Raw genomic sequence first — 13,772 nt, forward strand, 5'->3', positions numbered from 1 at the left:
CAGTACCTAGTGATGAGTAACACTAGTTTCCCTCCAGTAATTTCTGTTTGGGGTTTGTGTGTGTCAGCTGCGGCTCCAGTCCTAACACACTTGCCTCTGAGTAACAAGGTTCCAAGTTCCAAGTCCCACTCCAGGGTTTGAGCACAAATATCAAGGCTGAAGTTTGAGTGCAGTACTGAGGGGTGAGTATTAAACCAAGGCCCCCATCTCTCTGCTTGGGTGGATGCAAAAAAAAAATCTCATGACACTATTTTGAAAAATAGCATGAGAGCTATCCCCAGTGTCCTTGTCCAGCCAGTGTTTAGCTCTCTGCCAACTTCACAGAAAAAAATGATCTTGTCATAATCACAATGGTATTTTTGGGAGTTTGCTGTGCTCATATTACAGCAGTGGCTACAATTCAAAAGTACTTTGTTGGCTGTAAAGTGCTTTGAGATGTGCAGTGGTTGTGAAAGGCACTACATAAATGCAAACTTTTTTATAGCTCTGTTGGAACTGTAGAATTTATTTTTCTTAAGCAGTGGTGTCCCGGAGGGTTCTGTTTTGGGGCCACAGCTGTTCTCTTTATATATTAACGATCTAGATGATGGGACTGGGGGCATTCTGGCTAAGTTTGCCGATGATACAAAGATAGGTGGAGGGGCAGGTAGTATGGAGGAGGTGGGGAGGCTGCAGAAAGATTTAGACAGTTCAGGAGAGTGGTCCAAGAAATGGCTGATGAAATTCAACGTGGGCAAGTGCGAGGTCTTGCACTTTGGAAAAAAGAATAGAGGCATGGACTATTTTCTAAACGGTGGCAAAATTCATAATGCTGAAGTGCAAAGGGACTTGGGAGTCCTAGTCCAGGAATCTCTAAAGGTAAACTTGCAGGTTGAGTCCGTAATTAAGAAAGCAAATGCAATGTTGTCATTTATCTCAAGAGGCTTGGAATATAAAAGCAGGGATGTACTTCTGAAGCTTTATAAAGCATTAATTAGGCCCCATTTAGAATACTGTGAGCAATTTTGGGCCCCACACCTCAGGAAGGACATACTGGCACTGGAGCGGGTCCAGAGGAGATTCACACGGATGATCCCAGAAATGGTAGGCCTAACATACGATGAACGTCTGAGGATCCTGGGATTATATTCATTGGAGTTTAGGAGGTTGAGGGGAGATCTAATAGAAACTTACAAGATAGTGAATGGCTTAAATAGGGTGGACGTAGGGAAGTTGTTTCCATTAGCAGGGGAGACTAGGACCCGGGGGCACAGCCTTAGAATAAAAGGGAGTCACTTTAGAACAGATGAGGAGAAATTTCTTCAGCCAGAGAATGGTGGGTCTGTGGAATTCATTTCCACAGATGGCGGTGGAGGCCGGGACGTTGAGTGTCTTTAAGACAGAAGTTGATAAATTCTTGATTTCTCGAGGAATTAAGGGCTATGGAGAGAGAGAGTGGGTAAATGGAGTTGAAATCAGCCATGATTGAATGGTGGAGTGGACTCGATGGGCCGAATGGCCTTCCGCTCCTATGTCTTATGGTCTTAAAAACAGACACTAGTATTAAAAAGGCTATTTAAAATTTACTCTTTTGCTCATGCTTTCAATAATCTCCTGTAGCCCACTACTGTTCACTGCCATCGTATTTGTGCAGTGCCATTGGACTTCTGGCAAGTTGTTTGCTATTTGTTAGAATTGGCGAGTGGAGAAAAATACAAAGTCATGGGAGCACAATGCTGCCGCCAGGAATTTCTGTTCCTTGAACTTTGTTTGAGTGATTCTACCTTCATCTCTCTTTCCTATGATGGATGTTTCCATTGTCAAGTGGCTTAATACAGGATTTTGCCCTGATATTTTGAAATGAGCAACTGGAAGGTGTGAACCAGTTCCACATGGGTGTGGTGACGGTGCTAAATTTACTTGAAAGTGTTGAAATCAGTATAATGTGCAGAGACCTGAAGATTCAAATGGTTTGCTCAGCAGTACATAGGTTGTTTAGGAAAAACCTCTAACAAATCATTTCTAACAACAGTAAACACTTGCCAGTAACAATGTTAGTAATGAATGTGATCTAATGTAATCAGTACAGCTGTACGGTTCTATGTTCTATTAGCAATGGTATGGAAATGTTGGAAAAGCTTTTTTAAAAAAAAAAAATGGCCAAGATGCCACTCTTTGGGGAAACTTCAACAAGACTTTGTTTCATTATTCGACTTGCGATATGACACAGTGCTACCCAGCCACCTGCTCAAATCTCTGCCCCATCCATCCTCACTTCCATCCACAAGTGTGAGCAGCTCATTATTTTTGTTATCACCAAAGTAGAGACCATCTTTTTAGCTGCCTCTGTTCCCACTATCTTCTTACCCACCAAGCTAATTGCTGCCTCCCTAGCTGTGAATGCTCATCTCCTCACTAGATGTCATTCGTGAAGCCAATCTGATGCTCCCTTGGTCCTGTTGTTACAAGACTCTGACAACCCAACTTACAGATTGACGTTGTAAATGGCAATCTTTCTTTCAAAACCTCCATCAATTTCCTGAAAAAAAGACACCATGCTCTGCCGTCTCATCTTATTGCCTTATCCTCAACTTTCCTTTCCTCCCCATATCCTTTTTTAAAAATTTAGAGTAACCAATTATTTTTGTTTTTCCAATTAAGGGGCAATTTAGCATGGCCAATCCACCTAACCTGCACATCTTTGGGTTGTGGGGGTGAACCCGGGTCTTCAGCGCCGCAGTTCCAGTGCTATCCACTGCGCCACATGCTGCCCACCCTCCCCATCATATCCTTGATTGTTGTTTCTTGATTGCTCATTTCTCCCTCAACCCTGAGTTTTAATCCTTGCAGTCAGACTCCATCCCTCCCACAGTATCTATTTGGTGTGTGCGTAGTCACGGAGCCAAGCAATAGCCTTGTAAGTGGCTAGATGGGGAACTTTGAGTCCGTCTTCTAAGTTTAGTCACCGGACACTCGGTGACAATGTGAATCATTGGTGGATTGCACCACTGCTGCAGCCTGGACGACCTTGGCTGTTTCACTAATGTTGGGTGGCTGCACAGCAATCTTTGCCAGTCTGGAAATGGTTTAAATGGGCTCACTGTTGTTATGGAAAATCAAAGCCTGGTTTATCAAACAATGGGGTCTACAACAAAAGTGGTTTCCGGTGGATGTTTTCCCCCTGCCATAGGTCCTCGGATGCATTCCTCCGCATGGTGGGGTTAACTATATGAGGCATGAGGGAAGGCATGTGGCTGATGGGTAGAGCAGCTCATTGAATAAGGGCAGGCTTGGGTTGGGGTAAACCTTCTCCATTAGCTAGCTTGTTGCAATTATCTGCCAATGTGGGAAGAAATGTTGCTTAAGACTGAGAGCTGAATTATTTGAATAGAAGAACCATAAAATTCCTACAGCACAGGAGGCCATTCGGCCCATTAAGTCTGCACAGCCCTCTGACAGAGCACCCTACCTAGGCCCACTCCCCCACCCTATCCCTGTAACTACACCTAACCTACACATCTTGGGACACTAAGGTGCAGTAAACTTAGGTTGGCTAATCTGCCTAACTGCACATCTTTGGATTGTGGGAGGAAACCCGAGCACCCGGAAGAAACCCAAACAGATACGGGGAGAAAGTACAAACTCCACACAGTCAGTCACCCAAGGTCGGAATTGAACCCGGATGCCTGGTGCTGTGAGGCAGCAGTGCCAACCACTGTGCCACCATGCTGCCCTCACTATGGTGATATGTATTGTTGAGTTCTACATTGATCAGTTTGGCGTGGAGGATTGGCACCATACTGAACTGCAGAATTCTGCAGTTATGTACGTGATGGCAAGAGCCGAGGTCCTTAAGGACCTGTGATCCCCATGAGGTACCGGCCAGATTAAGGAGGAGGTTGTTGCATGTTTTAATTGTTTCTGATGTCTTGATGAGGGACTGTCTGTATGTTAGTGTCTGTCAAGGCTGAAGCCTAGATCCACAAGATGGGGATTGTGCTTCAGTCTCTGGCTGTCCAGGGTGATGCTCAGTTCTCTTTTAGTGATGACATTGGGAAGGTGGAATGTGCTGGGGATTGTTTTACTGGCTCTTGGTCGTAGGCACCATGTCTTGCAGTAGTTGGCCAGCTTTGCAATTTCATTGTTTAGTGCAACTTACAGCTCAGGGTAAAACTATGGCTGTGTGTCACAACAGATGTCACCTGCATGGATAAACTTCCAGGACTGGGTTGGGGCAAGTCGTTGATGTACAAGTTGAACAGGATTTGGGGCTAAGACAGACCTCTAGGGTTGCCCATTCATCTGTTTCCTCCTGGCACTAGTCTTGTCACTCATATGAACCCTGGAATGTCCTGGAATAGCAGTTCAGTGGTGTCAGTAACCCAGGGGGGAGAACTCTTGATGTTTTGATGAATAGGCCAGGCGATGTAGTGAGGTCAACAAAAATTGCCCGTTTTGTGTTTTCTTTGAAAGCCATTTCACTGAAAGTGATTATTGCAAGGACGTGATCACATGTGCTTCTTTCTTGTCAAAAACCTGCTTGGTCTGCATTTGGGATGTTTTCCACTTCTGGTTTAATCCGCTGTAGAATTAGGTGCTCTACTACCTTGAAGCTTACAGATAGCAGGGGAATTGGCTAGTTGTTTGATGGTAATTTTGAGTCTTTGTTTGGTTTTGAGAGGCTGATGATTTTGGATACGGCCAGGATTTCGGCAGTGTTCCTTGTATATGACCCATATAAAGAATTGGGTCAACTAGAAGCAGGCCCTTGGGCCAAGGTGTTTTAGGAATTCAGGGAGCATGTTGTCATAACCAGCAGCAGTTCCCAGCTTGATGGTTTGTAGTACATTGTCCAAATCCATTGTGCTGCCTATGAAAGGATCTCCACTTGCTCCAGATTTGCATCTTCGCTTTTATTTTTCAATGGTGCGTTTCCCATGTGAGTGAGATGTCTCATTACCTGATTTGCATTTACTAATAGGCAGTTTGGCTTTAATGGTTGCAAGGCTGCTCTGAGGTGGTGTATGGCTCCAATATTTCTGACCTGAGTGGGTGAAGTCAGGCATCTGACCTGATCACAATCTAGGGATTTGATCAGATGGTCTGCCACATATGAGTCACCTGGAGGATTATCATTGTTAGAGTAGAGAGGCAAATTCCAATTCCAAGGTATAGAGAGGCAAATTCCAATTCCAGGATACTGGGTGTTTTCGCCTTGGAATGGAATGAGGATATTTCGTGGTGGTATTATAATATCTTGCATTCCTCCCAGTTGGCTTTTTGCTGATTTTACTGTTTCTTTGACCTGGTGAAGTCCAAACATGGATCAGTGATGATCTGTGCCGAGCAAGATTTGGCATGATGCAAGAAATGGATTGCTGCACACTTAGCTGGCCCAGCACAACTCAGGAGAGTAGTCACGTTTCTATCTGGCAGAGTAGAAAGTTCCAAGTTATTTGGGATCATGAATGAGAAGAAAGTCCTGCTGTAAGGTCTAGTTTGCAAATATTTCACCATCTGCATCAATTTCTTGATAGCCCCAGTCTGTATGCTGGCTATTATAGACAGCTGAGTGTGGTAGGATTGGGAGGGGGCTTGCAGATGTTTTCTATCCAGAAGGTATCCTTGATGATGACAGGATTCAGTGGAGAACAGATGGACTGCATCAGCAATGGTTGCTTGGACAAATGTGGCATGGTAGTGCCTAGGGTGTACAATATGGCATATCGGTTTGAAATTGACTATTGTACCACCTGGCTTCATCTGAGGGGAGATGTTCATCTTGTTGGGAAGGGTGCTAACTAGGTGTCTCTTGGTTACAGACAGTTGCTCAACATTGAGTTGCAGGATATGATGTGCAGGTCCCATGGTATGGGCGATGCACAATTTCATATTGTTGGCAGTTTTTAATTAGGTGAAACCGGGATTCCTCAAGTACAGACCGACTTGTTGAATTTGTTTTGCCAGGAGGATCATTGGCTTGCCTGGTGTAGGATGGGTACTTTTTTTAAAAAATAAATATTTTTCTTCTCCTTTTTCACATTTTCATCCAAATTTACACCCACCAACAAACAATCAATGGTAACAAATACAATGCCAATCCCCTGGCCAGCAATTCCTCCCTCCCACCAACCCCCAAACAACCCTTAACATTTTAAATACAAACATCAAAGAAAAGGATTCAGGAATCCACCATACATAGTCACCAACAACATATACAGTCCAACATTCCCCCCCCCCCCCCCCCCAAATGTTCGATGTCATCTAATTCTTGGAAATGCGTAATAAACAAAGCCCATGAATCGTAGAACCCTTCCCCTGAACTCAAACTTCACCTTCTCGAGTGTTTAAAAACTCCAAACGGATACCCCGCCACATCAGGGCACAGGTTGGAGAAACTGACCTTCACCACAACAGGATCCACCTTCAGGCGATCAGCGAGGCGAAGGCTAAAACATCTGCCTCCGCACCCGCTTCCAACCCTGGCCGATCCGATACCCCGAGGATCCGGCTTAAGCCTCACATACACCACCTTCGAAGTTACCCTGAACATCTTCCTCCAATACCCCTCTAGCTTTGGACAGGACCAAAACTTATGAATGTGGTTTGCGGGACCCCCCCATGCAACATTCACAAACATCCTCCACCCCTCAGAGTCGGCTCATCCTCGCCTTTGTGATGTGCGCCCCATACACCACCTTCAGCTGTATCAGCCCCAACCTCGCACATGAGGTGAAGGCATTTATCCTCCGGAGCACCTCCCACCACAACCCCTCCACCATGCCCTCTCCCAGCTCTTCCTCCCACTTTACCTTAATCCCCTCCAGCGGTGCCTTCTCTTCTCCCAGAAGCGCCCCATAAATTGTAGACACCACCCCCTTCTCCATTCCCCCTGTCGTCAGCACCACCTCTACCAGTGTGGAGGCCGGCGCCACCAGAAATCTCTGTATCTCCTTTTTAGCAACATTTCAGACCTGCATAGACCTCAACATTTTCCCTTGCCCCAACTCATATTTTGCCCTCAGCTCCTTCAATCCCACAAACCGGCCCCCTAGAAACAAATCCTTTAATGCCCTGACTCCCTCCTCCCATCTCTGAAAACTCCCATCCCAGTTCCCTGGCTCAAACCTGTGATTCCCCCGAATTGCCATTTCCCTTGACCCCGCCCCCAGCCTAAAGTGTTGGCGCAACTGCCTCCAGATTTTCAACGTCGCTACTGCTACCGGACTCCCTGATTATTTCCCTGGGGCCACCAAGAGTGGCGCTGTCGCCAACGCCCTCCGTGTAGGATGGGTACTTGACAGGTGATGTGACCAGAATGCTGATCCATTGCCATCCTCCCACAGCATTGAAAAGACCCCAACCAAATTCAGATTTTCAATGGCTGTGATCCTGGTTTGTTTTTACATAGTCCACATACTATCCTCATCCAACACCTCTTCCCTGTTGTACAGCTCAAAAGACTTGCCTTGCCTGGTTCCACTTTTATACAGTTGTCGCCAAAGAATTTTTAACAATTGCTTTTCTCCTCAGTACACATTGTCACCTCAAGTTCTCCAGGGACTAGCCTTGGTCCACTCCTTAAATGCTGCCCTTTGGTGACATTGTTTTCAGAAATTGAATTCTAAAGTAGGCATGTAAATTGTAAAAGAGTGGTGAAAGGAATAAGGCTGAATAGGCACCAAAACGGATATTTACACATTAAGGCAGAGGTCATGGCTGAGGTATTGAATGAATACTTTGCATCTGTCTTTACCAAGGAAGATGATGCTGCACAGGCCATAGCGAAAGTGAAGGAAATTCAATCACTCGAAGATTTTAAAATTGATGAAGTGGTATTGGATAGACTGTCTGCACTTTAAAGTGGACAAGGCACTGTGACTGAATGCGATGCATTCAAAGATGCTGAGGAAAGTGAGGGTGGAAATTACAGAAGCACTGGCCATAATTTTTCAGTCTTCCTTGAACTCTGGGATGGTGCCAGAAAAAGGGTACAAGGATCATTCCAACAATTAACAGATCAGACTGTTTAACTTTGGTAGGGGGAAACTTCTAGAAACTATAATTCAGGACAGAATTAATAGTCACATGGACAAATTCTGGTTAATTAAGGAAAAACAGCATGGATTTCTTAAGGGAAAATCGTGTTTAACTAACTTGCTGAAGATGTTTTGAAGAGGTAACCGAGAGAGTTCATGAGGGCAATGCTGTGAATGTGGCATACGTGAACTACCAAAAGACATTCGATACAGTGCCGAACAGCAGATTTGTGATAAAAGTGGTAGCTCATGAGCTAAAAGGGACAGTAGCAACATGGATGGACAATTGGCTGAGTGACAGGAAACAGAGTAGTTGTGAATGGATGTTTTGACTTCCGGTTGCGGCGATGCGGAGCTAAGCCGCGCGTTTCGGCAGCACCCGCGACTATGGACTTTATGGCTCTCCAGAGGAGCCCCAACGGAGCTGTTTTGATTCAATCCCGTGTGGGAAGGTGCAGTGAGGTCCCCCCTCACAATATATGGCAGAGATCAGCGGTGGAGCGACGAGGAAAGAGGCCCTGCAGCAGAGACCAAAATGAGTGGAAAAAGACAAGATGGCGGAGAGCGAGCAGCGTGGGGGCCAGACCAGCAGGAGTCCCTCAAGCGATGTGTGGAGGAGCTGAAAAAGGAGGTGCTGGCGCCGATGCTGTTGCCGATCGAGGGGCTGAAGGAGACCCAGAAGACCCAAGCGGTGGAGCTTCGTGTGGTGAATGAGAAAGTGAATACCAACAAGGACAAGATCCTGGGCCTGGCGGTAAAAATGGAGGCGCAAGAGGCAGTGCACAGGAGGTGGGCCGAGAGAATTGAGGTCCTGGAGAACAGGTCGAGAAGGAATAACCTCTGGGTTCTGGGTCTTCCCGAAGGAGTGGAGGGAGCTGATGCTGGGGCGTATGTGAGCACGATGCTCCATTCGATGATGGGTGCGGAGGCCTCTCCGACCCCCCCTGGAGCTGGAAGGAGCTCATCGGGTCCTGGCGAGGAGACTCAAGGCAGATGAGCCGCCAAGGGCGATAGTGGCAAGGTTCCACCGCTTCGTGGACTAAGAAAGTGTGCTGAGATGGGCCAAGAAGGTGCGGAGCAGTAGATGGGAGAACGCGGTGATCCGAGTATACTAGGATTGGTGCGCAGAGGTGGCAAAGAGGAGAGCTGGCTTCAACCGGGCCAAGGCGGCGCTGCATTTAAAAAAAAAAAAAAAAAAAAAGGTCGGGTTTGGCATGCTGCAGCCTGCGCGACTGTGGGTTACTTATCAGGACCAACACCATTATTTTGAAACGCCAGAAGAGGCTTGGACCTTTTATTCAGATGGAAAAACTGGACTCGAACTGAGGAGATGTGGTTGTACAGGGGGTTGTAAATAAGGGTAAAGAATATTGCATGGGTGGGATGATGGATGGGGATGTGGGTAGAGTCCTGGTTAAAATTCCTAAAATTTCCTTTTTTCTTTTCTGCAGACAAGATGATGATGATGGGGAATGTGGGCGTCGGTGCTGGAGGGAGGTGAGACTCGGGGATGAGGGAACTGGGATAATGGCCGCAATAGGAGCTGCGCCATAGGGGGCGGGGCTGGCTCAGGAAAGCGTGGGCTTTTTCCCGTGCCAAAAGGGGGGGGGGGGGGAATGGAGGATGGAGGAAGGTAAGGAGGAGGAGAGACTCCCACATGGAGATCAGGGGGAAGCCGGGGTCAGCAGAAGTCAGCTGACTCACAGAAGTAATATGAGGGGAGGAAAAGAGCTAGATGTGGATCTAGCGGGGGGGGAGGGGGGGTGTTTAGGGTTGCTGCTGCACTGTCCGAGGGGGAACTGAAAATGGAAGAGGTGGTCGGGGCGGGGGTCCCCCGCCTGGGGGACTAGAAGGTGCGGGAGGAGCGAGCACGGGACTGGCCTAAGATAGGAGATCGCTAGTCTGCGGGGGAGGGGGTGGGAGGTAACCCCCCAATCCGGCTGATCACGTGGAATGTGAGAGGCCTAAATGGGCCTGTTAAGAGGGCCCGAGTGTTTGCGCACCTAAAGGGACTGAAGGCAGACGTGGTCATGCTTCAGGAGACACATCTGAAGGTGGCAGATCAGGTCAGGTTAAGGAAGGGATGGGTGGGACAGGTGTTCCATTCGGGGCTGGATGCGAAGAGTAGAGGGGTGGCAATACCGGTGGGAAAGGGGGTGTCCTTTGTGGCCAAGAACATAGTAGCGGACAAGGGAGATCGATACGTGATGGTGAGTGGTAGGTTGCAGGGGACGGAGGTGGTACTGGTGAATGTATATGCCCCAAACTGGGACAATGCTGGATTCATGAAATGGCTGTTGGGGCGTATTCCGGACCTGGAGGCAGGGAGTTTGATAATGGGTGGGGAGTTTAACACGGTGCTGGACCCAGCATTAGATTGTTCCAGATCTAGGACGGGGAAGAGGCTTGCTGCGGCCAAGGTGCTTAGGGGGTTTATGGATCAGATGGGGGGAGTAGATCCGTGGAGATTTGCCAGGCCTTTGGCCAGAGAATTTTCTTTTTTCTCCCACATTCATAAGGCTTACTCCCGGATAGATTTTTTTTGTTCTGGGCAGGGCATTGATCCCGAAAGTGGAGGCAACGGAGTATTCGGCCATAGCCATTTCAGAACATGGCCCGCACTGGGTGGAGCTGGAGTTGGGGGGGAGGAGAAGGACCAACGCCCATTGTGGAGGTTGGATGTGGGACTGCTGGCAGACGAGGAAATGTGCGGGGGTGTATTGAAAGGTATCTGGAGGCTGACAACAACAGGGAGGTGCAGGTGGGAGTAGTATGGGAGGCGCTGAAGGCGGTGGTCAGGGGAGAGTTTATCTCCATCAGGGCTCACAGGGTGAAGAGAGAGGGCAGGGAAAGGGAGAGGTTAGTGGGGGAGATTTTAAGAGTGGACAGGAGCTATGCAGAGGCTCCGGATGAGGGACTACTCTGGGAGAGACAAAGTCTCCAGACGGAGTTCGACCTGTTGACCACAGGGAAGGCAGAGGCACAGTGGAGGAAGGCACAGGGGGCGATATACGAATATGGGGAGAAGGCGAGCCGGATGCTGGCACACCAGCTCCGTAAGAGGATGGCAGCGAGGGAAATAGGTGGAGTCCAAGATGGCAGGGGAACTATGGTGCGGAGGGCAGGGAAAGTGAATGAGGCTTTTAAGGCCTTTTATGAGGAACTGTATAGGTCCCAGCCCTCAGGGGGAAAAGAGGGGATGTGGCAATTCTTGGATCAGTTGAGGTTCCCAAGGGTGGAGGCGCAGGAGGTGGCTGGTTTGGGGGAGCCAATTGGGTTGGAGGAGCTGGTTAAAGGACTTGGGAGAATGCAGGCAGGGAAGGCCCCGAGGCCGGATGGGTTCCCGGTGGAGTTCTACAGGAAATATGTAGACCTGTTAGCCCCGTTGCTGGTAAGGACCTTCAATGAAGCAAGGGAGGGGGGGGACCCTGCCCCCGACAATGTCGGAGGCGACGATCTCTTTGATCTTGAAGCGGGATAAGGACCCACTGCAATGTGGGTCGTATAGACCAATCTCGCTCCTTAATGTAGACGCTAAGTTGCTGGCAAAAATGTTGGCCATGAGGATTGAGGGCTGTGTCCCGGGGGTGATTCATGAGGACCAGACGGGATTCGTAAAGGGTAAGCAGTTAAATACTAATGTGCGAAGGCTCCTAAATGTGATAATGATGCCATCGGTGGAGGGAGAAGCGGAGATAGTGGCAGCCATGGACGCGGAAAAGGCCTTCGATCGGGTAGAGTGGGAGTATCTCTGGGACGTGTTGAGGAGGTTTGGGTTCGGGGGAGGGTTTATCAGTTGGGTTAAGCTCCTGTATGAAGCCCCGGTGGCGAGTGTGGTCACGAACCGGCGGAGGTCGGAGTATTTCTGGCTGTATCAAGGAACGAGGCAGGGATGCCCCCTGTCCCCTCTGCTATTCGCATTAGCAATTGAACCTTTGGCCATGGCGTTAAGGCAGTCGGGGAAATGGAAGGGGGTGCTCCAAGGGGGAGAGGAACATCGAGTGTCGCTGTACGCAGACGACCTGTTGCTGTATGTGACGGATCCAGTGGAGGGGATGGTTGAGGTAATGCAGATTCTACGGGAGTTTGAGACTTTTCAGGCTATAAGCTCAATGTGGGAAAGAGTGAGCTCTTTGTGATCCATCCGGGGGACCAGGGAAGAGGGATAGACGACCTAGCGTTGAGGAGGGCGGAAAGGAGCTTTCGATACTTGGGGATTCAGGTAGCTAGGAGCTGGGGGGCACTGCACAAACTTAATTTGTGAATGGCTGTTTTCTGGACTGGAGGAAGGTTTGTATTCGAGCTTTCCAGCGATCAGTATTGGGACCCTTGCTTTTCCTGATATATATTGATGGTCTAGACCTCCGTGTACAGGGAACAATTTTCAAAATTTACAGATAATACAGAACTTGGAAGCATTGTAAACGATGAGGCGGACAGTGTAGAACTTCAAAAGGGCATAGACAAGTTGGTGGATTGGGCAGATAGGTGAACCATGCAGTCCAATACATAGAAATGTGAGATGATTCATTTTGGTAGGAAGAACATGGAGAGACAATATAAAATAAACGGTACCACTCTAAAGGAGGTGCAAGAGTAGAGGGACCTGTGTGTACATGTGCATAAGTCATTAAAGTGGCAGGACAGGTTGCAAAAGCAATTAATAAAGTGTACAGTATCCTAAAGTTTAATAGGAGCATAGAGTACACGAGGAAAGAGGTTATGTTGATCTTGTATAAGACACTACTTAGACCTCAGCTGGAGTATTGCATACAGTTCTGGGTGCTGCATTTTGGGAAGGATATGAAGGCATTGGAGAGCGTGCAGGAGAGGTTTACGAGAATGGTTCCAGGGATGAGGAACTTTCAGAGGCACATTTTCAGTGAAACACAGAGCTGCGGTGTGGGGCCCCAGCCAATAGGAGGGCTCCTTGTGGAGAGTTGATTCTTGTGGTGGGAACACCAATGGGTGTTGGAAGATCTAAATTTGCTGTTGAGTTTATTGAGCTTATTAGCAAACAATACAGACAACATCGGGTTCTGATTGGTAGACTCCCTTTTAGAGAGAGAAAAGTTTGCCGGACATTGAGAGGTGGTGGAGACTTACAAGTAGTTCGACACTGATCTCCTGAATTGGCATGAAGTTTCTGAACTTTCATCGAGTAAAGGTGCAAAGCAGCACCTGGTTTCTGGCATTCGGTCAGGCGGGCAGCCTGGGGCAAAAGTAAGGTCACCGACCTAACATTGGGGTGCGAGTCTGCAAAGTCATCAACGAGATGAGGAGGAGGCGCTGGCCAATGGCCATTGAGGGGAGTAGCAGGGCGACTCTCAACCTCCAGGCCAGGCCGAGAAGGGTGGGCGGGCAACCAACCAAAAACAACAGACGCCATCAGGCCAGACATCCAGCAGGCAGGAGCACATACACTCGTCTCGGCCTGGCCACCCGAGTGAGAGCCGAGATGTGAGCAGAGCAGCAGTCAGGAGGTGCGACGAAGGCCAGACAAGTGCTGGTGTTGTGTCTCAGGGAATCGGGAAGCTGTGGCCAGCAAGAGCGAGGTGACTGAACAGGGCAAAGGCCATATAGGCAGCAGGGCTGAGAGTCAAAGGGCTAGGCTGGGCAACAACTGTAATAGGCAATAGGTGAGAGAGCAAAGGCTAGGCCAGATAGCTCGCAGTAGCAGCCAGACAGGCAGCCGGGAGCACACATGGTTGCTGAGGCTTGAGACCCGGCCACCCGATTGAGAGGTGAGCAGAG

At 48.5% G+C, this 13,772-nt stretch overlaps 1 protein-coding gene across 1 annotated transcript in view; it reads left to right on the forward strand.

Moving 5' to 3' along the window:
- The window catches only part of lpgat1 (lysophosphatidylglycerol acyltransferase 1), a 263,316-nt gene that overhangs the window by 4,127 nt on the left and 245,417 nt on the right, over positions 1 to 13,772 (forward strand). The gene's annotated exons all lie outside the window — the stretch shown is intronic.

This window comes from Scyliorhinus torazame, chromosome 1 (assembly GCF_047496885.1).
Source record: "Scyliorhinus torazame isolate Kashiwa2021f chromosome 1, sScyTor2.1, whole genome shotgun sequence".
Lineage (NCBI taxonomy): Eukaryota > Metazoa > Chordata > Chondrichthyes > Carcharhiniformes > Scyliorhinidae > Scyliorhinus > Scyliorhinus torazame.